Source organism: Wolffia australiana, chromosome 7 (genome assembly GCF_029677425.1).
Source record: "Wolffia australiana isolate 7733 chromosome 7, ASM2967742v1".
In the NCBI taxonomy this organism is placed as follows: domain Eukaryota; kingdom Viridiplantae; phylum Streptophyta; class Magnoliopsida; order Alismatales; family Araceae; genus Wolffia; species Wolffia australiana.
Genome location: NC_135841.1, coordinates 6,502,413 through 6,525,073, shown reverse-complemented (window position 1 = coordinate 6,525,073; position 22,661 = coordinate 6,502,413). Strand labels below are relative to the sequence as shown.

The 22,661-nt window shown below is 38.4% G+C and overlaps 1 long non-coding RNA gene across 1 annotated transcript; it reads right to left on the bottom strand.

The window, feature by feature from the left end:
• Positions 1–12,069: 12,069 nt before the first annotated feature.
• On the bottom strand, positions 12,070–16,658 carry LOC144705808 (uncharacterized). The gene is made up of 2 exons (XR_013582117.1): positions 16,097–16,658; positions 12,070–12,423 (listed from the first exon to the last, which is right to left on the bottom strand). It is a non-coding gene; the product is annotated as an uncharacterized LOC144705808 (long non-coding RNA).
• Between the last annotated feature and the right edge of the window lie 6,003 nt (positions 16,659–22,661).

Genomic DNA, 22,661 nt, shown 5'->3' with positions numbered 1-22,661 from the left:
ACAAAATTCTTCGAGGGCCACCTCAACAGGGGTCGACCTCAGCTCCGTGTGGTAGAACCTCTCATTTTCTTGGAGGGAGACCTGGATTGTTGGCTGCGCCGTCTCGAGCAATACTTCCGCTCTGTGCCTGCTGACAACGCCAACGCTTGTACATCACGTTGTCATACTTGAACGGCAAGGCAGCAACATTGTTTTGCTACATCAACGACCGCATTGGCTTCCAGGATTTGATGGACTTCAAGCGACAGCTCAACCATCATTTCGGCATCCATCCTCATGTGGCGTATCGTCGTCTCGTCCGTCTCCAGCAGACCGGCACCGTGGACGAGCTGGTGGCATCTTTCATGGAGCTGGTGGGATATTTGCCACCCCTCACACACGATGCTGCCATGCATGCTCTCTATGCTTCCCTTCGTCCCGCTCTCTGTGCTGAAGTGAATCGGCTCCGGCCCCGCACCACGAACGAGTTGATTGATTACGCAATCGAGGTAGAATCTACGCTCGCCGAGCTGCAAAACTCTGAGAATCGTCGAGCAGCGTGACCTTACGGGGCTCAGGACACTGCGCCACCTTGTCAATCAGTTGTTGCACCCGGGGGCCCAAATGGAGTGCGAGAACGGCCTCCTCTGGCTCGTCACCTGAATCTCATGGAGGAGGAGTTCCTTCGCCGTCGCGCTCAGGGCCTATGCTTCTACTGCAACAAGCGATTCACCCCGGGCCATTGTTGCCGCTGCGACCTCTGCATCCACATCGTCATGCATCACCAAGAGGCCCCTGAAGCTCCCCCCGGGAGCTGGATGACTCTGACTCCTAGGAGGAAGCCCAACCGAAGATGCCCAACTTAATGTGGTGCATGTGGAGTCCTTGGTTGCCCTCCATATCACTTCCCCCCATGCCCTTCAGATCCAGGGGGCGATACTAGGACGCATCGTGTGGGTCGTCATTGACACTGGTGCGACGGCCAACTTCATTTGCGACGGACTCGCACTCCAACTGAAGCTTCCGTTCAGCAGCGCGCTGCACTATCAGATTCAGTATGGCAACAGCACACTCACACAAGGGGACGTCCAAGTCGCAGCGGTTCCCATTGATCTCCAAGGGTACACGGCTGTTGTCACCCTTCTACCAGTCTTCGACCTCAGTACCGATGTCATCCTGGGGTATCCCTGGTTGCGCACGCACGGGTTGACCCAAGCGCATCGGGACTTATTCCTTTTGAAATTTCAAATCGACGGAGTATGGCATACCTTGGAGGGGGACCCCACCAAGTCCTGCTCTCTCGAGGCACACCACCAACTCACTCCTTCTCCCATAATTTCTGTCCCCTCTTCTTCCACCTACTCACCTTCATTATATTTCACATTTTTACCTTCCTTATCTTCTACACCACCTTCCACCACTTCATCTTTCTTCTATTTCAACTCTTCAAATTGCTCTTATAAATTAGCTATTTGCATGAGAACTATGAGTTCCTCATTCCAAAACAATAATAACATTCAGTAAGTTGAGACGTAAGAAGGTCACAGTTTTTAATATTATGATATACCATAAAACGAAAGTATGTCTGCCCAAAGCCTTTGTTGGATTACGTGATCGTAAAAATTACTGACAGGCAGTTAAATGGGTGTTTTATAATATTACCACTTATATATTGTAATATTAAAATTTACATTCATGGATTAACACCCCATTATTCTTATTGCTGAGATACTATTTTAACCTAGAATAAAACCAACCTAGTCGGTTTCATAATTCATCTGAAAAAAGACACTCAGACTTTGAATGCTCTTTTTCCAGATTTAATATATTTTTTATATTATAGATTCAATGATTACACTTTAGACTCTCATTTTACAATACTATCTGAAGATCTCTGACATAGGGGCATCTTAATCTCTTCTATTTGACTCTTACCTATGACGAGCTTTAAATAATCCTTTCATAATTAGGTCTCTGAAGATTATACTTCTCCAACCCTCCTCTTAAAGTATCCTGTACAATTATTTCTAAATTCAATCATTTAACCTGAAATTTAAGTCTAAATTCATCATAGTTTTATCCTTAAATAGTTCAAATACTTCACCAAAACAAAGAATATTCTGCTTCAGGAAATATTGCATACATTATTATGAGAATTTGAACTCAGTAAAAGACTTATAAAACATATTTTTGTCCATTTTGGCCTTAAATAGAAAGTTAGAAATAAAATCTCTACAATATTTAACTTTACATCAACAAGGACTTAATATTTTTTCCACAAATTACTGCAATTATAGAGGAATCCCAAATTTACTTTAATGTAAACTCACACAGAGAGCAATGCTAAATCATCTACTTCTAGAATTTATTGAGAGGACAAATTTCCCTACTTTAAAACATATTTTAAGAGAATAATATAATACTTCTAGTGCACTGCGGATTGGAGATAAAATATGAATTAATTCTTTAGGCAATTTTATGGAAAATGAGTATTAGAAACTCATAATTCTGTGAAAGAGAGTTAAAACATTTGGTATTGTGAAAACTGGATTGAGAGAATGAATTGATAATGCGGAAAAGCTCACAGAAAAAGCTATCAAATTTTTAGTCCTCTGAACTTTTTAAGAGAAAAATCTCAACTAATGTTGTAAAAGAAATTTCCAGAAAAATATTGAAAATTTTTGCTTGATATTATATTTGCAAAAACTTAAATTTCCAATGCAGTATAATATTAAATATATGAAATATTAAATGTCATTGAATCTTGGATATATTATTTAAATCAAGAATATGGAAATCACATGATCATAATTTACCAAAAGGATCAGAAATCATTTTTTCTATGATTAAAATATTTCATGGATGCATGATTGTAAGTTTAAGATATTTAGAAATTATCATAATTCTTATAATCAAAGACTGCTTATAAGACTACCAAATTTTTTCTTAAAATCTTGAGGATATTCACCAAACTCCATTCTGAAATTTTTAAGTAATGATTCACGAGGCTTACAAATCCACATCGTAAAGATATATCCCACAAAAGATTTTACTTGTGTAAAGAGATGGAAAAAATGAATCATCATTGATAATACAATCTTTCCATGCCATGACTTTTGTAATTGTTTTAATTGATATTCAAAGATAGGAGGATGTATTTTTGATTGCGTAGAAAGAGAGATCACTAGTAAGGAACAGAGATAGAGAGAGGATTACAGAGCAATAAAGCATCATCATTGAGAGAGAGAGCACCACTGAGTAAAAAAGCACTGTCCACCATCGAATCACACCACTTTTGTTTAAGCCAATAAATCTGACATCTACCAGCCTGTCACAAATGGTTCCTTTTTAAAATTCCTTTCTGTCCCAATCTGCATTTTAATTCAGTTAAATCATGTAAGGGACATTTGGCCAATTAAATACAATGCTCTCTAACTTCATAAAGAACCACTTGAATACTAAATATTAGAAGTTAAAACACAGGGAATGTTCGAATATGTCCCTTAATAAACAATGACCATGTGATGTATCACTCCACTATGGGAAACCATGACAAAGGATGTCATGAGTAAATAGTATTTAAAGACATTGTATACTGAGGCCTGATTGCTTAAATTGAGATGACTCAGTCCTAGACGTATGTTTGGTTCATTCTCATTTAGTCTGGTCTCCGTCCAGATAGGTTGACTGGTTGATGTTCGTGTCAAAATTACAAATTCAATGTCAATCTTAGAAAATATTTTAATTAAATCTTATAAAATATGTTCCTAATATAAGGGTTCCATTGAAATGAAATGAACAAGTTACTTTGCAATCATTGAAATGAATTTATAGTTTTTTGCCCAAATATATGCTTCCATTGTAGTGTGGAATTTATAGTTTTTTTCCTTAAGGTAATCATCAACTTCAGCCCTACTAGATATCAATATTTTACTTTCACTCATTTTTTCGAGTTTGATTACTTCGAAATTCAATTTTGAGTAGTTGTATCCTCCATATTCATCTGGTGGCTTGAGTTTGATGGGCACTGGGCAGGAATCTCTGTAGAGAGGTTATATAAATTTATAAATAATGAAATATTTCTCATCATTGAGGATGAACTGAAACTTTCTTCTTGGATCTATAATTATTGCAATGGTAGACATGGGCTTAATTTCTGAGAGCCTGATAGCTAATGGCTTCTCCTTCATTACATTTTATACACTTTTAGGCAACCTAATTTGTTCAGCACCCATTGGTAATCTTGGGGTGCTTGACAAGGATTTTCCATTGCATCAATTAAAAAAGAACAATTGATCAAGGAAAAGTTGATGCACCGTAAAATAATAAATAATGTAATTACATGTGCTCTGAAACAACAAAAAGTTACCTCTAGAAATGTATAAGTTATTATGAAAATATTTTACAATAAATCCCACTCTTCAGCATGATGGAATAATTGATTCTATTTGTATTCAGATAATCACTGGCAATTTTGTCTAACATTTTCCTCATCTCTCAGACTTCTTAAACAATATTTTCATGAAGTGCCACCTTGTGGAGATACTTTCAATGAAAATATAATTATTTTCCACGACTAATTCATGGAATAAATTTTGATAGCTATGAACCCTTTGTGGTGAAGCTGCAATGTGAGGTTTTGGGAGCCTAAAAACAAATTCTGTAAATCAAAGTTTCATGTTATTCAAGGCATTATTACCATGTTTTTATTTGAGGATAAACTAAACTCGTGGAACCTATGATAAAGTCAATTGCACATCTGTTTTAAGCCTTGCTGCGGCGCTAAGTTGAGAACATGAGCGAGATGTGGTGCGTGATACTGGTTGAAAAAATTTGAGCTGTTGTCCTTTTAAGACCTTTCTAAAGCATCGACCTTAGTTTTTATCATTTCTAGCATTATCACTTGTGATAGTAAACACTTAAAAAAAGAGAGAATATAAATTCGATAGGAATCAAGGAGAAAGAATTCATAAATGATTATTTACCTTTTGAATGAGGTTATAATCCTTCATAATGGAGTGCACAACCTATGTCAATTTTACTACTTGATGAGATCCAATTAAGTATTGAACAGTGAAAGCATGTTTAAATAGCTGTTATCCATCAATAATCCAATACACAAAACTTCCAAGTATAGAAACAATATAGGAGGTGGTCTAAGTGTCCATAATAAATGTCATTTTTTCAATGAGGCTGATAAATACTTTAATCTAAGATTTTTCCTCTTCAAACTGTTCCAATGGGATACATCATATTGTCTTTGGAATTGGAATGGTTACATTGTCTTGCATCATGAGTTAACCGAATTTTTTATACTTTTGGTGATCCATAGTTGAAAACATCATATCTGTGCTTAAATGAGGTCCTCATATTCTTATTTCATTTGGTCTAAAGTTCTACACATCAATTTGTGTGCATTGAAATACTAACCCAAAAAGGTTTCACATTAGTAGAACTTTTTAGCTCCCTATGAACTTGGATCATGGAATTTCGCAAGTGGTTCCACAACTTTGTTGTGATACCAGTCTTGTCATGTTTCTCCATCACATCCCTTATTTTACAAAGCTTACATTTATAATCTCCATTACTATTTTTGGTAAATTACGCCAATACAGTATAGGGTTTTATATCTTGACACAAATCAATGTCTTTGATAGTCAAATTATATATTTAGTGTAAATCATCTAGTGTTGATTAGAAGTGTAAAACATACTCCCAATTAAAGATCATAAAATAAAATATAACTCCAAAATAACTCCTCTTTAGCCAACTCCATTTATTCTAAGAAGGTTATAGTTCTAAATAGGAATAAAAATAATAGTGAGAGAGTGAGAGGGACTAGAGTCTAAAAGTGAGATTAGATTGTGATATCAGAGGGGGAGATTGTGTGAAAAAGAGGACGAGAATAAGAAAGAAATTCAAAAGAATAAGAGAGTGTGAAATAAAGTGGTGTGTGTGATAGCGGGAGAGAGTGAGAGAGGGATAGAGGGGAGGAGGGACCAAATCATAGGGTGAGAGTGTGAGAGTAAGAATTAAAAGAGCGAGCATGAAATGAGAAGAGTGAGAGAGGAATAGAGACAGATAGAGTGAGGAAGTTATGGAATAGCGAGAAGGAATGAGAGAGTGGTAAGGAATGAAAAAGTGACAAGGATGAAAGAGCGAGTGGGAAGAGAGTGTGAGAGTAAAAAGGATTGAGAGGGTGAGACTATGATAGTGTGAGAGTTGGAGGGAGAGAGGGAAAGTATAAAGTGTGATAGTGAGAGGGAAATATTGAAAGGTATACAGCATGATAGTGTGATAACGAGAGGGAGAGAGTAAAAGGTAGAAAGTGTGGCAGTGTGATAATGAGATGGAGAGAATGTGAGAGTGAGTGGCCTATAGTGTGAGGGTGAGATAGTCAGTGTGAGAGTGAGGGGGAGGAAGAGTGAGAAGAAATGAGAGAAAGAGAGAGCGAAAAATAAAATGAGAGGATGGAGAGAGGGAATGAGTGAGAGTGCAAAGACTGAGGAGTGAGAGGATGAAAGAGCAAGAAATATATTGAGAAGAGTAAGATGAAGAGAATGAGAGAGAGAGGGAGAGAGTGCTGAAACACCACTTTGTTCCTCATCTATGCCTTCTCCTCTCTCTATCTCTATATTTTTTCTAAATCTCTCTTTATCCATATATCTATCTCCCTCATTCTTCTCTCTCTCTCTATCTCTCTCACTCTTTCATCAGCAACATATGAAGTACAGGGGAGACAAAAGGAGGGAACATTGAGAGAATGGGAGAGTAGTATAAGGGGAAACAATGAGTGAAATAACGAGAGAGCAAGGTGGAATGAATATTGAGATAGATAGAGAGAGAGAGTGAGAAACGAATCAGGATGAGAGATTAGGAGAAATAGAAAAGGAGAGACCAAGAAACAAAACCACGCTGAGAGAATGAGGGAGATAGAGAGGGAGAGTAAGAAAAGATGACATATTGAGAGAGATAGTGAGATAGAGAGGGAGAGTGAGAAATGATGACATATTGAGAGAGATAGTGAGATAGAGAAGGCTTATTATGTTGGGAAGTAATGTTGGCACTTATGGTGATTACTGTTGGTGCAGATGGCACCGATGATGCAGGTATCTGTCACCGGATTTCAATATGGATTACTACAAGGAAAAATAATTGCAGCCCTAAGATGGGACAATGAGAGATTTTTCTCTTTCTACAATATACCAATAATAACAACGTCAATGATACTAAGTATTATTATGTTCGGTCTTTGATCTGCTTTTTCATACAAATGAAAACCAGACCAAATGTTAGGTAATCCCTAAAAGATTGACCACCAGTCCACTTCAGTCTGAACTTTGGTCAAACCTTTGAGCTTCCGTACCTGTAAGTAATAAATAAAATGGGAGGCAGAGTTGTCACTCTATTCTTGAACCTTTTTTTACTAAATCTATGACCATTCTTTATCATTGTTCCTTGTGGAAACGATCTGTACTCATCACTAGCCAAATACCTAAGTACGGTTAGATATTTTTTTATTGAATAATCCCAATTACCAACGATGAATTAAAGCCCTAAATTTGAGATTATCAATTGTCAAATGTGATAATGTTGGAGAAAAAAATGACTGGAAACATTGTCAACAAGGTCATATTTATAGCTGACATGATGATGTGGTATTGAGGATGATGACCATAAAAATAGTATGAGAGACACTAATGTTGACGCCATAATTTATATTAAAGATTTCATTAGGGATAACATCTGTAGCACCAGAATTTATGCCATTGAACTTTTTGTTGACTTTGAAGTGAGATTAAATATTTTTTAACAGTGGAATTTGATTGAGAATGGCCTTGAGGTAGGGTGCTACAGGTTTTATCCCTAGTCAAAATTCATTATCTAATTTCTCAACTAGGGTTCGCCCAACCTATATCCGTCCGTCATCCGGTATCAGACAACCGATATCCGAGAAAAAATGGGACAGTGCCGGATATCGGATATTGGACGATATCCGTCTCTGAGGGGTAGACGGATATCGGTACTGGATACCGTAGGTAGAGGGACGCGACAGGTACCGGATGCTGGATATTGGTTTTTCGATATCCGAATATCGGAACCGGTATCGACTGTAAAAATACGATTTTCATATCAATGTATGACTTATGTACATTAGCATCAAATGGTTTTAATCTATTTTCAATCTCAGTTAATATATAGAGTGTAAATTTTTTATTTTCTTCCATATGGGATAACAGGATTTGACGTGTAATGTAAACTCAGAATCCCGTTATCCCACATGGAAGAAATTAGAAACCTTTCTCTGTATATATTAAATAAGTCCGAATATACATTAAATGGTAAGATTCTATTTAAATCTATACTCGCCATATTTAATGGACATCATATTTTTTTATTATTTAGTGCGTCATCCCCAATAAATAGAAGTAAAAAGTTCTATTTTCTTCCATATAGGATGAAGGGATTCGGAGTGTAACACCAAACCTGAATCCTGTTATCCCATATGGAAGAAATTAAACAAAATTGGCTGTATATATTAAACGAGATGTGTAAACAATAAAAAAACTCATTTATTACTCTCTTGGCCACGTTAATTGCTGAATACATATAAGTTAATAATATTTTTAAGTATACTTTTGATGTGGATATCGAAAACCCATATCCACACCCGATATCTGATGTCATCATCCTCCCCCCTGAGATGGAGACGGATGCCGACATCGAGACGGATATCGGTATCAGATATCGGCACTATAGCAACCAATATCCAATACTGATATCCGATATCTGGATATCAAAAAGAACGGATATCGAAAATTGCCTTTCCGGTATCCGATACAGCATCCATCCCGATACCGACATCCGGTACCAGTACCGGGACGGGCGAAAACTATTCTCAACATACTATCCAAAAAAATCAGAAAATGTGTCTGATAATGATAACGTATATCAATAATAGATATTGTTAGGTGGTCTCTAACTGGGTTATGACATCGACTATCAGTAAGCCGATATCGATAAGGAAAATTTACATCATTTAGTGGATACCAATATTCAATAAAGTTTATTTTTAGAACCTTTTATCAGATACCATTAAATTTTTTTGATAGAATATAGTGATTAAAAATAAAATTTCATAATGTATAAATTAATATCATTAATAAGGTTATTGTAAAGTTATTAAATTAAGGATGATAATTGTGTGGGTTAGACATTTGAGGAATGAAAAAAAATTGAAGGACACTTTGAGAACTCGATAGGATATGTTCAAGATGAAATACAATGAGACACCTAGGATGAAAGAAATGTTGAACTAGAATAAAGATAGGTGTGTTAAAGACTAACTGATGAAATACATATTCTAGAGAGAGTTAATGATACTTGGATCGTGGGATTGAGGCCAGAATTTGTTTCATTCATAGAGCCACCCATTTCTACTTATGTCTATTATGTTGAATGGGTCAACTTTTGGCTCGACAATGCGGCCAACTTGATGTTGAATTGATTCAACCATCACCTCTAAGAACTTTATTGGCTCCAAAATATGCATCAAATCCACAAGGAAGCAGGCCTTAGTCCTAAACCAAGATGTGTGGCTCAATCATGGAGTCAATCAAAGCTAGGTAAGGAGGCCTGCAATAATCTCTTGGCACTCATTCGGACAAATGCCTTATGTTCCTGGAAGAACAGTTTGACTTCACATCTGCGTTGTGCATCATTCATTACTTCAGCATAATCATTGGTGTTGGAATCTTTTCCAGAATTTAAACTGACTGCGATTACATAGGAGTCTTTGGTTTGCTTTTCCACTCACTAAAGGAGGCTACACACACACACACTTTGACATGTTATGTGATAAATTAATTTCTAATATTGGAAATATACACATCTTAGAATAATTATATGCATCCTCTTATTAATTTTATCTTTATTTTACAGTAAATTCAACTTCCATGCATTAATTCTTAAAAATCTTCAACATGACTATTTCTTCCCTCTGAAATTCTATCTAGTGCTTGAAGGTCATTTAGTTATGTCATTTAGAAACTGATTTGGAATTATTATGGCAATAAGCTTTAAGTGCATTCAATAAAGAAAAAGAGAAGAGAAGAAGATCAATAAAAAAGGGTTTTTAAGTGGTCAGCTGAAGGAGGAGTCAGCAGCACTCAACCCAACCGTCTACTAGAAAGCACACTACACTCAATCAAGCCAGAAACTGGCAAGCACCACCACACAAGGAGCCCCAAAAACTAGCATACAAAGGGCCTGCAAAGAGGCCTAGACCAGGCCCATAGAGAGATACATTCACACACACAAGTGGGAAGTTTTTATTTAACTCGATGTATATATTGTATATGATTTTTGTAGCATTAATTTTCTTAGAATTTCCTGATATGTTATTAGATTTGCCTTTGTAAGTTTAAACTCTGTGTCGGGCTCATCTCTCTGGTGGTTTCATATAGCCTTAAATGCCTTGGGATGATTCATCAAGACAATCTACAACATACTCCATTCTATATGCAATAATACATTTTTGTGTTTGAAAAACAAATTAGTGCACAAAAAATTAACATGTGGTTTAGGCAAACAGATCCAACATGAAGGCCAACTCCTTGAGCAGCTCCCACTCATCATAAGAGATTCATCTAATTCCCTCTTGGTGTGAAGAAGGTGGCACTTGTATCAAATATGTCTTGTTTCATAATAGCCTCCTCAAGCATATCCTGTGGGCTAAGCCATAATGTCATCTAGACAAGTGCACGTAACTTTGGCTTCAACTTGGGCATCATACAAAGGTATGCATAATACATTTGTCACTTTGTAGTTAGATTAATGGCCCGAGTGAGTGTCCTTACCTTGCTCACCACCTTTACTAAAGAACTATAGAGTCTACATAATGAATTTTCCTTATTTTGACCATCATCCAACTCAGAGTCTCTATCATACAAGTTGGTTGTCTTTCTCACATTGCTCTCCGTCCTACTATGGTTGCAACAAAAGGGATATCAATATGTGTGCAATGGAATCTGTCGTCTAGCACTGAAACTCACATTTTGATCGTGTATTTTTCATCCAGGTATGGTCATCATCACTAGGCAAACCTGAAATGGAAAACATTATAGACAAATTTTCGTTCCAATAACTTAAATGTGATACATGAGGACATTTTTTAATATTCACCTTTGTGTCCAACTTGAATTTATCCCCATCATGCTTCCCGACCAGTTCTTGAATCAGGAGGACACACTCAAGATACTTCGAACAAGCATTGACCCAGTGAACGGTTTCACCCAATAGGGCACAACCATTCTCTGCATCCACCTGTCAACTGTGACTAATACCCAGCAAACATCGAATAACATTTGCTTGATCCCCACCTTCATCTTCTCAATTGCTTCATCATTCATGACTTGGCAACAATGCACTAAGAGAGCCCATCACAGTTTGTCTCTCATATCGCCATGCTTCCTTCCACGCATTAGACTCCACCCAATATTATGGAAAATTGGTGCAACAATGAAGGCAACTAATGACATTGTTTGTTTCCTCAATTGTTTGAACTCGCCTACTTGCAAGTCTTCATGTCCCATCATCCAAGACTTCCTCCAAATAATGTTGTGGGGTAGCATTCCATTCAACACATCATATTCTTTAGGGTCAAAAAATTGAAGTGTTGCCAAAATGTACTTGTACTACCATCCAATGGTTGCTTCACATAGACAATGTAGGTAACATTCTCGTAGCGATAAATTTCTCACTCATACATGTGATTTGTGACTAGTGTAAAATATTTAAGTATTAGGGACCTTTTCAAACATCAACAAACTTCTAAAAGCTAACAAGTTGTGTCTCCTTAAACTTCCCCCTCGGCTAAATTTTCCATCGTTGCATGTAATGCACTCTCCGTCTTCGATGTGACAACCATCAAAGTGAGCAATGGACACTAAACATCATATACAATTAGTAAGTAGAGACATAAAACTCAGGTACATTTGAAAATTGTTTATGAATACAAGGTGATATGCAGATAATTTCAAGATAAAATAACAAATCTACATCTTTAAAGAAAATGTTTAAGTTGCAACAAGTTAAGGTTTTTGTTCTTCAAATTAACATAAAATTCTTTGAAATAACATGAGAATTAAATGTGTGTGGCATCATTTTGTTTTTTGTCATCGTTTTCTTAGAAACACAATGTTTCATTCATGATTCTATTACAAAATACTTTAAAATTGATATTTCTCGACCACCGTTGTCACCACCTAGTCCTACTAATCATTCTCCCCACTTTGGTTAACCTTACCCAAAGTCTATTTGCCACCACTACCGCTGCCGATGCTTGTTTGTAACCACTGATGCCCTCTCCAGTAGCCTCTTCCCACGTCCCATTTGACGCCCCCGCTACTGATGGCTGTTCACCGCCATAGCCATTGTGCATGGCTGTTCACCGAACAATCAATATCGAGTCATTTCAAAATGTGATATCCGTTTGTGATATCGGATATTGAAACATCAAAAATGCATAATATTATGAACGCTAATGAACTAGAGACATGATAATGGATAAGTAAGAAAAATGTGTTTTCCATTATGATTATCTGATACTGGATAACAAATACAAAATTTATATAATGAATGGAATCTAAATGAAATAGTTTTCGATATTGCTATCGAACATCCACTTTTGTATCATTATCTGAATGGTAGCACCCAACCTTGACGTGGAAAAGGGATTAGTTAGTCTCAATAACAATGCAAAAGGGATCAACTAGACCATCTAATATTTTCAAGTGGAGCAAGTTCTGGATAGAGATCTAGTGGCAGTAGCTCAAAATGGATAATGTAACAGCCTCCACAAAAAAGTCGAATAAAACTAATAAACCAAAAAAGATAAAAAAAATTAAATAAATATGAAAATTAAACGTGTAATATTTCCATAAAAATAAATATTGAGCAATAGCTCTTTGTAAAAAGTCAAAAAAATCAGATTCCTACATCAAAAGTTATTAATCAAAGTAACAAATAGATAATCATGCCTCACATGGAGACACCTAATACAGAAAGGCCCATGAGGGAAAAACTAGATGCAAGAAGAAAATAAGACAAAGCAGCATCAAATGTACACCTTATCTTTTTCAACACTGAAAATTCCAAACCAATGAAAAGTTAACTTAAGGACAAAGCCGGACAATAGTGAGATAATGTTGAGACTTGGCTTATGGAAGTGATATTGCCATCATGTTTTTAAGATTATGGTGAGTTCCAATCTTCTTGATAGAGATGTGTCCATCACAGAAAAATCCTTTAATATAATGATAACGCATGCCAATAAGATTTTTTGCTCATAAAAATATAATACTTTGGCAAAAAATGGTACTCTTACTATGAAAATAGTACAGGGTCCCAGAGCTGAATGCATAATTCAGCAACGATTCCTTATATATAAGGATTTCTTCTTTAATAACCATATACTTTGCCTCCATTTTGAAGGTAGCAATAGTTGTTTATAATGTGGCCTCTTGTGATGTGGCATAACTACAAATGAGGAAAATGTATCATGTGAGATACTTTTAGCAAGATCACATATAATATTAGAGTTTCCAGACTAGTTATATTTTTTTGGGTTGATCCAATGGCAAACATAGATATGATGTTCCATGAAAATATTTAAAAAATCATTGGACTACATTATGAAGCACTTTTCCAATATACATTAACTCACCATGGTAACCATAAAATCATTGCATACATTGATGAGCCCACGGCACTATAGTACTTAACACATATAGAAGTTCAGCCTCATTTATGAGTGATCCCTCATAGTTAAAGAAAGAAATTTTTTTGAAGACTATAACAGTGCACTCGGTAGGGTTGTTATTGCCCTACCTCATTTTAAATATGATGCTTGCAGCCTCAAGAGCATAATCGTTGAGGGCAAAAACTTTCATAATGGTGAAGGTCCATTTTTATTGACGCAAGCTTTCCAAAGTTGGAATTTAATTTCTGGAAAATCATTCAAATCTTAAGAATTGATTAAGAACGTTTACTCACAGATGGAACCTGATCATATATTTTTCATAATTTTTTATAGTTTTTTAATCAGTTACATAAATGTAATTCTACCCATTAAGAATGGTCAAGAAAAGACGTTTTTAATATTGTCCCTATTCATGTACATGGACATCATTGTCTAAAGGTATGGTATGGAGAACTGTAAGATATGCCACATACTAATGAGAAATAGAGGTCGTACATCTAAGTTGGATTCTCGTCATACCTGTGAAGATAGAGGTAAATTTTCTCTGAAAATTTCCAAGAAGACTAAGTTCATTCTTGTAGCTTATGCTGCAAGAAGAATTTGTGGTTGAATAACTTCATCCCCAACCATATTTCTGTGATCTTGGACAGTATTCCATTGTTGTCCAATATCAATGATGCTATTGTACAAGGAAAAAGTCATGATCCCATTGAAAGTTCAGTAACATATGCTGGAGTTATTAATTGATTTGGTAGATCACTTCTTAGTGGAGATATTATGATGGAAAGAGTTTCATTAACAAATTAAATAACATAGCCACTAATAAAAGCAATTGATCTACATATTTTTTGCATCACTTGAAAGCTACATTCTTGATCTCTAAAACTTGTTGATCTTTATCTAAATGGGAGATTGGCTGAATTATATGATTTCAATGTGAATCATGCATCTGTATCTCATTTGAATTCATTAATTTAAAGTATATTCACTATTATTCACTTGAAATTTTTATAACTAAGTCAAAGGATATGTTGTGCAATGGCTAATGGATTATGAGGAGATGATACTACATTGATCATTTATCTTTAAATGTGTCTCGTATATATTAATATTCTCAGGATCTTTGATAAGGAGATCCAAATATTTGATACCCGTATGATGAGGATAGTTGATCCCACCATTTGTGTGAAGACAATAAGGAAAGATATTTGGTACACTTTAGGCAAAGAGTTTACTTAATCGGGCTCCATAAATCATTGGTTGATATTGTACATAACTAGTGATCAAGTTGATTCAATTCATGATCCAAAAAAAAAAATTGGATCTTAGACACAAATGACATCACAATGATGGGAGGATGTATTTTTACTATGACAAGGTATTACCTTATCATGTGATTCCACACAGTCTTAGCTTACTTTCAGAAATAAGTCTATGGATAATATTTTGTGTAAAAAATGAGAGTGTCCACACTCATTATCAGTAGATACAAACCCAAGGAGGAGGAATTTAGTAGAAATATCATAAAATTAGTATTTCTATGATTTTACAAAATAGGAATACTGATTACGGTTGATAGCATTGGGTTCTGTGGCCTTTTATTGATTTCTTGAAATTAAATTTCATGCAATGGAAGATGGAAACAAATTCATAATTTATCTATAAAAACTGTAGTCTCAAAATCTTGTGTGGAACTAATGCCACCATTAACTTTCTCCCTAGAAGAGTTTGTTCAAGCCTACATGTCTGACCTCTAGACACATCCACTTGATCAGCTCAACAATGGATCTCCTCTTGATCTTATTCAAGTCTTCTTGAACATCTATTTGATGATCCCACTATCGAGACTTTTATTAGTAAAAGGGGTTTTTGAAAATAGAAGACTGATGTCAGACGTTGTCAAAACGTCGCCCGGTCGTCATCGAGGGTAGCGGCTTGGTATCGAATTAGGATCTCACTCGGGCGACGACTGTCCGTGTCGTCCGAGAATGCTAATGGACAGGTAAGGATGATGACGTGCAATGCAAAAGTCCTATGTGTAGTACGTGCGTGCGTCGACGAGCGGTGGGTGCCGTTCCAGAGAATTGACGGGATTGCTCTAAGTGAGGTCAGACGGACCTCCTGAACCTCGCCCGAGAGGGTCGAGGGCGAGTACGTCGCCGAACAGGGGAAACCCCGCTACAGTGCTCACACGCGTCGGGAGAACCCGACTCGTACCGGGCAGGTAAGACTCTCGGTGAGTATTCGTCGTTTTCTCAACCTGTCTCGCGCTCACCTGTCTAACCCGAGCGCGGTGGAGGCAACACGAAAGTATACTAAAGAAAGTAAGAGACGTAAGGGCAGAGTGAGGGGTACCTGCGTCGCGCTGGAGATGGAATAATCGTACCAGGTGATTCCAGAGAAGCAGCGAGTCCGGTGGCGCCGACGTCGGACTGGGGCAGGGGGGTGGGCGTAGTAAGGGCGTAGACAGTGATAGGGGCAGTCCAGCAAATGCGCGATTCCGCGCGAGGGCGCCAACCGAGGCTGGCAGCGGTGGCACGACGATGGAGGGAGGTGTGCAGGCGGCGGGCGAGTGAATCCGCGCGGGGACGCCGAGCAGAGTCGTCGGTGGCGAGGGGCGATGGGGTGGAAGTTGGGCGGACGGCGGGCGTGGGTAAGGGCGTCCAGGAGCGTCGGGGCGGCAACGGCGGGTCTCCGGCGTCGGGGGCGGGGCGCGACCGGTTCTGGCAGGAGGCCGGCGGTGCGACCGAACTCCGACCGGAGGGCGGCGGCGCGGCAAGGCTCAGGTGGTGAAATGGCGGCGCAACAGGGCTCTTCTCTTTCTCTCTTTCTCCTTCCTCTTCTTCTTCTTCCTTCTTCTTCTTCTTCTTCTTCTTTCTTCTTCTTCTTCTTTCTTCTCCTTCATTCCACGACCTGACTCTTTAACTTCCACGTTAAAAAAACTTCCAAATTCAAGAAAGTTTTCCTTGGGCGCCCACCCCCTCCTTATATAGGATGGTGAAGATGGGCCCCCAAACAACAAAGGAAAAAAGAGATAAAAGAAAGAAAAGGAAGGGGAAGATAGGCCCATTAGCAGGGTTGGGAGGGGAAGATGTCCTCATATGGGCCTTCCCCTAACTACACTGATAAGGAAAACAAAAAGGAGATAGAAATGGATAAATCCGACCAAGAAGTGGCGCGTGCGTCGTGCCGAGTACCAGAACTCGGGGTCACGCGTCGCTACGGCAGCTCGTCGTGTCGGCTGGGCACGTGTCGGTGGCGGGCTCGGTGACGACGGTGGCTCCTCGCGTGCCAGGTCGATGGCGTCCGGCGGTGCTGCGCCATCAAAGACAATGGGAGCTGCCTATATGCGGCTGGCGTGCTCACCTAAAATGGGTGTCTCACTCTATTTAATTTGTTTTATAACATTTCATAAAAGCCCTCTTAACCTTTTTATATCCACTAATGTCATATGTGTGACATGATAAGCCCATATATTACTCTACTTATTAACTTAATGGTCAAGTCATATGTATTGGACAATCTTATTAATTATTTATACTGAAATTCAGATAAATTAATCAGAGGGATTGATTAACCCAGTTGATAGGCTAAGTTTCTAACCAGTGGAGAGCCAAGATATACCTCATTCTGTCAAAGGTATAGAGCAGTGATCACTCTCATGAACCATCGTCATCATCAGTTATGATATGTTTATGATCACTCATCCGCTTGAGACTCTCAAATGACTTAGCTTCTAAAAGTCAGACCTCAATATGCCATTCAATTATTACTAGTTCATTATGGAGATCGTTGAAGAATACCTTCTAAAAATATCCATTACCCGGGTCAGGGATTTGATGCATCTTCTTCCTCATGTAAATATCCTCCTATACTGCGGTAAAAAAATGTCATATTGACCAATCAATCCCTTTTTTCATATATAAGCTAAGGCATATTTGAATATCATGATTAGAGACTCATTAGTTTTAGTCAAATTCTAGACTTCCATCTGCAAGATGTGTTTGGTGTCTCAAGTCTAAGGACTACCTATAAACCGTGACATCAATCAACCTTGTGTAGGGTTATATGGCCTTGATTTGGATGAAAGTGAAGGGATTCCTTTAGTGAAATACTTTGTACATAATTCAAATGACATTCAAAACTATTGATCAAATCACATGCGCACGGATTGGATTCAAATTTTCTTGGTTCCTTGAGAAATATTTGTTAAGCTGCTCAAGTGTGTAGCCTCTAAACGAGTCCACACAATCCCTACAAAGTTGAATCGCCCCCTCCATCTTGAAAGGCCCCGTTCATGCTCTATTATCATCATTACATCATCTTGATTGCATAAAGAATTGAGTGAAATCAAAGGGAGAATGGAGAAGGGGAGGACTTAAAAAATTATTGCTTGGGTGAATGGTTCTCATTGTCTTTCCCTATTTATATAGTGGGAATTTTTCATAAACCATCAAAATTAAAGTATATCTTCCAAGATATAAAAGACCATTTGCATGTGAGCATCTAGGCCGATGAATTTTTTGAGTTAATGATTATAATGACCCTATAACCTTTTATTGGAATTAAATATTACTACACTAGTTGGTTATGGACCTGAGTAATGGCACATTTACTGGTCACAAAGAATAACAACTGTGATGCATCATGGAAACATGGAACATTCACCCTTATTTAGGCATTTGCTTAAATCCACTTTAGCAATTCTGCATACACATTGCTGGGTTGTGTCTGATAACATGCATTTTAGTACCTTATATCATCATATTTACATGTTTATTTGCATTAAATTACTTATCTTTGCATGTTATGAAGCTTAAAATGATTCACTCTACTTTAGAAAAAAATTATGAATTTTCTGCATTTTATGCATTTTTGGAGAATTTTCTGAGAATACATTCTAAAAGAATATAATTTTTGAAATAGAATTTTTTTTTTATGGAATTTTTTGACATTAAATTTGGACAGATGAGCTGCCCATGAGCATCATGGCATAGGTAAAAGGGAACGAGGAGGCAAGCCCCCCAACTTCCGCATATCTTGCTCATCCGACATGGGATGAATCATCGAACCTGCACTCAGGAATAGTAATGCTTTGAAAAACGCTTGATATGATTTTTATAAGTTAAAATATATATTTATTTATATTTTTTGGCTTTTTTTAAATTAATATGCATTTTAAAGTGTATTTTTAGTTTTTTTAGCTGTGCCGCCACATGTCGTCGTTCGATTCATCGAACGGCGATGAATTAAAGCACTCGTTGTTGATTGGCACCAGCCAATCATTACCAAAATTAATGATTGGCATCAGCCAAACATTAACCAGGAAATCATTAACAAGGCGATGACTATATTTATGACTAAAAATTCATTTTTTGACAGGAGTGATGTGGAAGAATAAAAAAAGAATCCATTTTTTACAATAAAATGGTCGAGAGAGAAAAAGACAAAAAATGCTTTTTACTTTTCCTTTTTGTCTTTTCTTGGAAGAGCGGCGTGGCCGCACCACGCAAGGCCACGTGTGCAAGTGGCCCACGCAAAGCGACGTGGCGCACGCGTGGCTACTGCTGAGAGGACAAAAAGAGGGCCCCATCTGACATGGCACGTGCTGACTCGCCGCCACGTCAATTGCGGCAAATCTTTTTTCTCTCTCTCTTTCTTTTTTGTCTTTTCTTCCATTTTGTCTTTTTTTTAGGTACACGTGGACTCCGAAAAGCACCCGCGTGGAATACAAAAAGTGCCCATGCGGAATACAAAAAGTGTCGAATTTCAAGCGCTCTGACTTCTTAACGGACATGGAAAACGAGGATGCTGATGAGGAGAGAGAAGGAAACAAGGGCTAGGATTGGCTCAACTTCAAACGGCCATAACTTTTGATCTACAAGTCCGATTGAGCTGAACTTTTCAGCATTGCTTCGTCTTCCCCTCATTTTTTTCATCCATACCCTATGATCTACAAATAGAGGCCTGGATCATTGTAAAATCGATATTGAACATCCTTCCTACTTGTGTGGGAAGATTGAAAGATAGTGAGTTTTGAGATCCATCAAGTGTGTTCTTGGTCTCCTGGGTGTGTGGGAGAAGCATTGGAGAAGCAGGGGAACTTACCGGCACTTGTAAATCACCATGATCCTGGCAGAACGTAAAGATCTAAGGTAAGTATCTTCGCCTTACGCTGTTTCCTTTCCCAACACCATTGTTCGCTTAATTAGTGTTTTTCATCTTATCTTCACTCTCATTTTACTCATTTTACTCATTTATATTCTCTTATCTCGTCACTCTATCCTCTCCATCATACCACGCTACATTCAACCACTACCATCGTTCACACCATCGTCCATCATCATGCCTTTCACGTTCACATACTCTTTTCTTTAAATTAAATTAACATATAAGTTCCATCTTTATACTCGATATCACTATCTTGCCTAATATATTCTCATATTTATCTATTCTCGTAAAGATAATCAATAGTGAAAAAATTTAAACCTTAATCATTGTTCCATGTGGAGATGATCCGTACTTATCACTAACTAAATACTCTTAAGTAAGTATGGTTAAATATATTTTTATTGAATAATCTCAATTACTAACGAAGAAATTAAAACCCCTAAAATTGAGATTATCAGTGTCTTAAAACTCAGGGTTGAGGGACTACTCCACTCTCCTTGGACTATTATTGTTGGACACACCCATATAACTATGATAACTAGCATATCTCTGGTCCAGTTAAGCCATGTAAATCTGCATTTTTCCTGTGATTTTGCTCTAGCCACATCTGATATAACATCGGGATCACACGGCAAGTATCACAAAACAGGAATTAGAAAATATGCACAGAACGGTATGAATGTGTTTTAGAAATAACTCTTGACGAGTGGATAAGGAAAGCTATCAATTAAGAAAACATGAGTCACTTAATTTCCGAGAGGGGAAATTATCACAATCAAAATCCCAATGACCCGTAAAATTCACTAGAAAACCTATGACGTGAGGAGCATGATGGCCCAATAGTGTCCACAACTCTCGTTATCAAGTAATCCAATCCTCAACCACAAGAAATAACCTAACACTCGACGATGGTGGCTATCCTATACGTTGTACTTTAAATCCAGTAAAAAGAAATAATAGCGGGATACAGCACTGAAGGAGGTAACAATACCGACAAAGAAGGAGAGACGAGAAGAACCTGGTGTAGGCGAAGATGGCTGATGGTCACCCGACGGCAGTTAGATGAGTGTGCACGTGATGACAACTCACGGGGACAGAAGCGGCATGCAGCAGTGCAAGTTGTATGGGCGATGGAGCAAGCGTATGATAGGGACATACGTTAACGCACAGGAGAGCGAGCATAGGCGGGTGAGCACAGGCGGGCGCACACAGTGGGGTGCAAGCAGGCGGGTGCACGCAGACGGGTGTGCGCAGGCGGGCGTGCGCATCCAAACGTGCACAAGCGGGGGCACACGTGCAGGTGGTGTGCGGGCGCACACTTGTTGCAGCTTCGCGGGCATGGACGTGGGCGTGCAGGGCACAGACGCGAGTGCGCAGGGCGCAGTCACGCGAGGGCGTGCACGCAGGGTAGCAGGCACGGGGAACGGGCGATAGGCACAGTGCGTGCGAATGGTATCCGGGCGTCAAGGGAAATCCTGGGCGTTTGTCTCCAAGATGATGTTCTCGAAGGCTTCTTGGATCGAAAACTACCCCAAGAAGTGTCTTCTTGGATGGGAGAAATCACACATGCACCAGGCGGCGCGTCTTGAAAGACTGACAGCGGCATGCTAGGTGGAGTTCTCGGGCAAGATTCTTGCAAACCAATGGAGAAGACACTGTGTTTCTTGATATAATCCAAGAACTCGAAGGGCCGAAAATGCGGGCGTCGTCAATGGCGGTTCTCCCACGGAGTGGTCTTGACGTGGTGAAGCTGGCACGTGCGATGAGTGGTCCACGATCTTGGCTCGTCCTAGATCTACAACTGCTACTCTCTATAGGAGGAAAAAACACGACTCTAAAGAAGAAAGATACTTTTCAATTTTCAAAATGACAGCCTAAGGCGTCCTTGGGCATACCATCCCTTTATATAGGGAGGGAGGATGTCCAAGTGGCCAACAATGGGGGAAAACCATCGTGTGATGCTATTCCCCTAAAATGTTCATTACAAAGAGACGAAAGGAAACAATGGACGAGGCCCAAAACATAGTGGCCCAATCTGAATCGTTCGAGGAAATGAAATTAAAGAAATAAAGCATAATAATTACGAGTAAGAACTATGTCGGATACTTGAAGCTGGGATCACGAACGTCAGCTCAAGAATTGCGGCACGGTTGAACTCGTCACGTGTCAATGTAGTCGCAATGGTCCCCCATCAACATCAGTAACTATGCTCTTCACAAAATTTTATTGAGGTCTGCCAGGTTTTTCATCCTTAGTCGCTCAAGTTCTCAACACATCTAGATACCTAAGGTAGTATGTACATCACCATAGGTGCCACAAGTTGCACACACGCCAGCTGCCACATAGAATTTGGGTAGGGACTTGACACCAGCCTTGGATTACTATTTTTGTCAGCAATGAGAAAGCTTTGCTATAGTACCATTGTTGGGAATGACAGAGATGAAATTTGATATTGTGCGGCAGAAACAAATCATAAATCATTATAGTCTAGTGAAACATATGCCAATAACACGTGATCAGATAACCTTGGCAGAATCTGATCTAAGACATGTTTGTTCCTTGAGAGTGATGCCACAAGCAATCTACATGCAATCCTTTTAAGGACATGTTTCCTCTCATTTCTTTTGAACCATAGAACAAAAATGAGGCAACCATGATATGTTATAATCTTCAAACGATCATTTATTGCATGGGTTTGAAAGAGAGGAGAAAGGGGTTTGGATCTAGAGAAAGAAAAAATACATGGGTC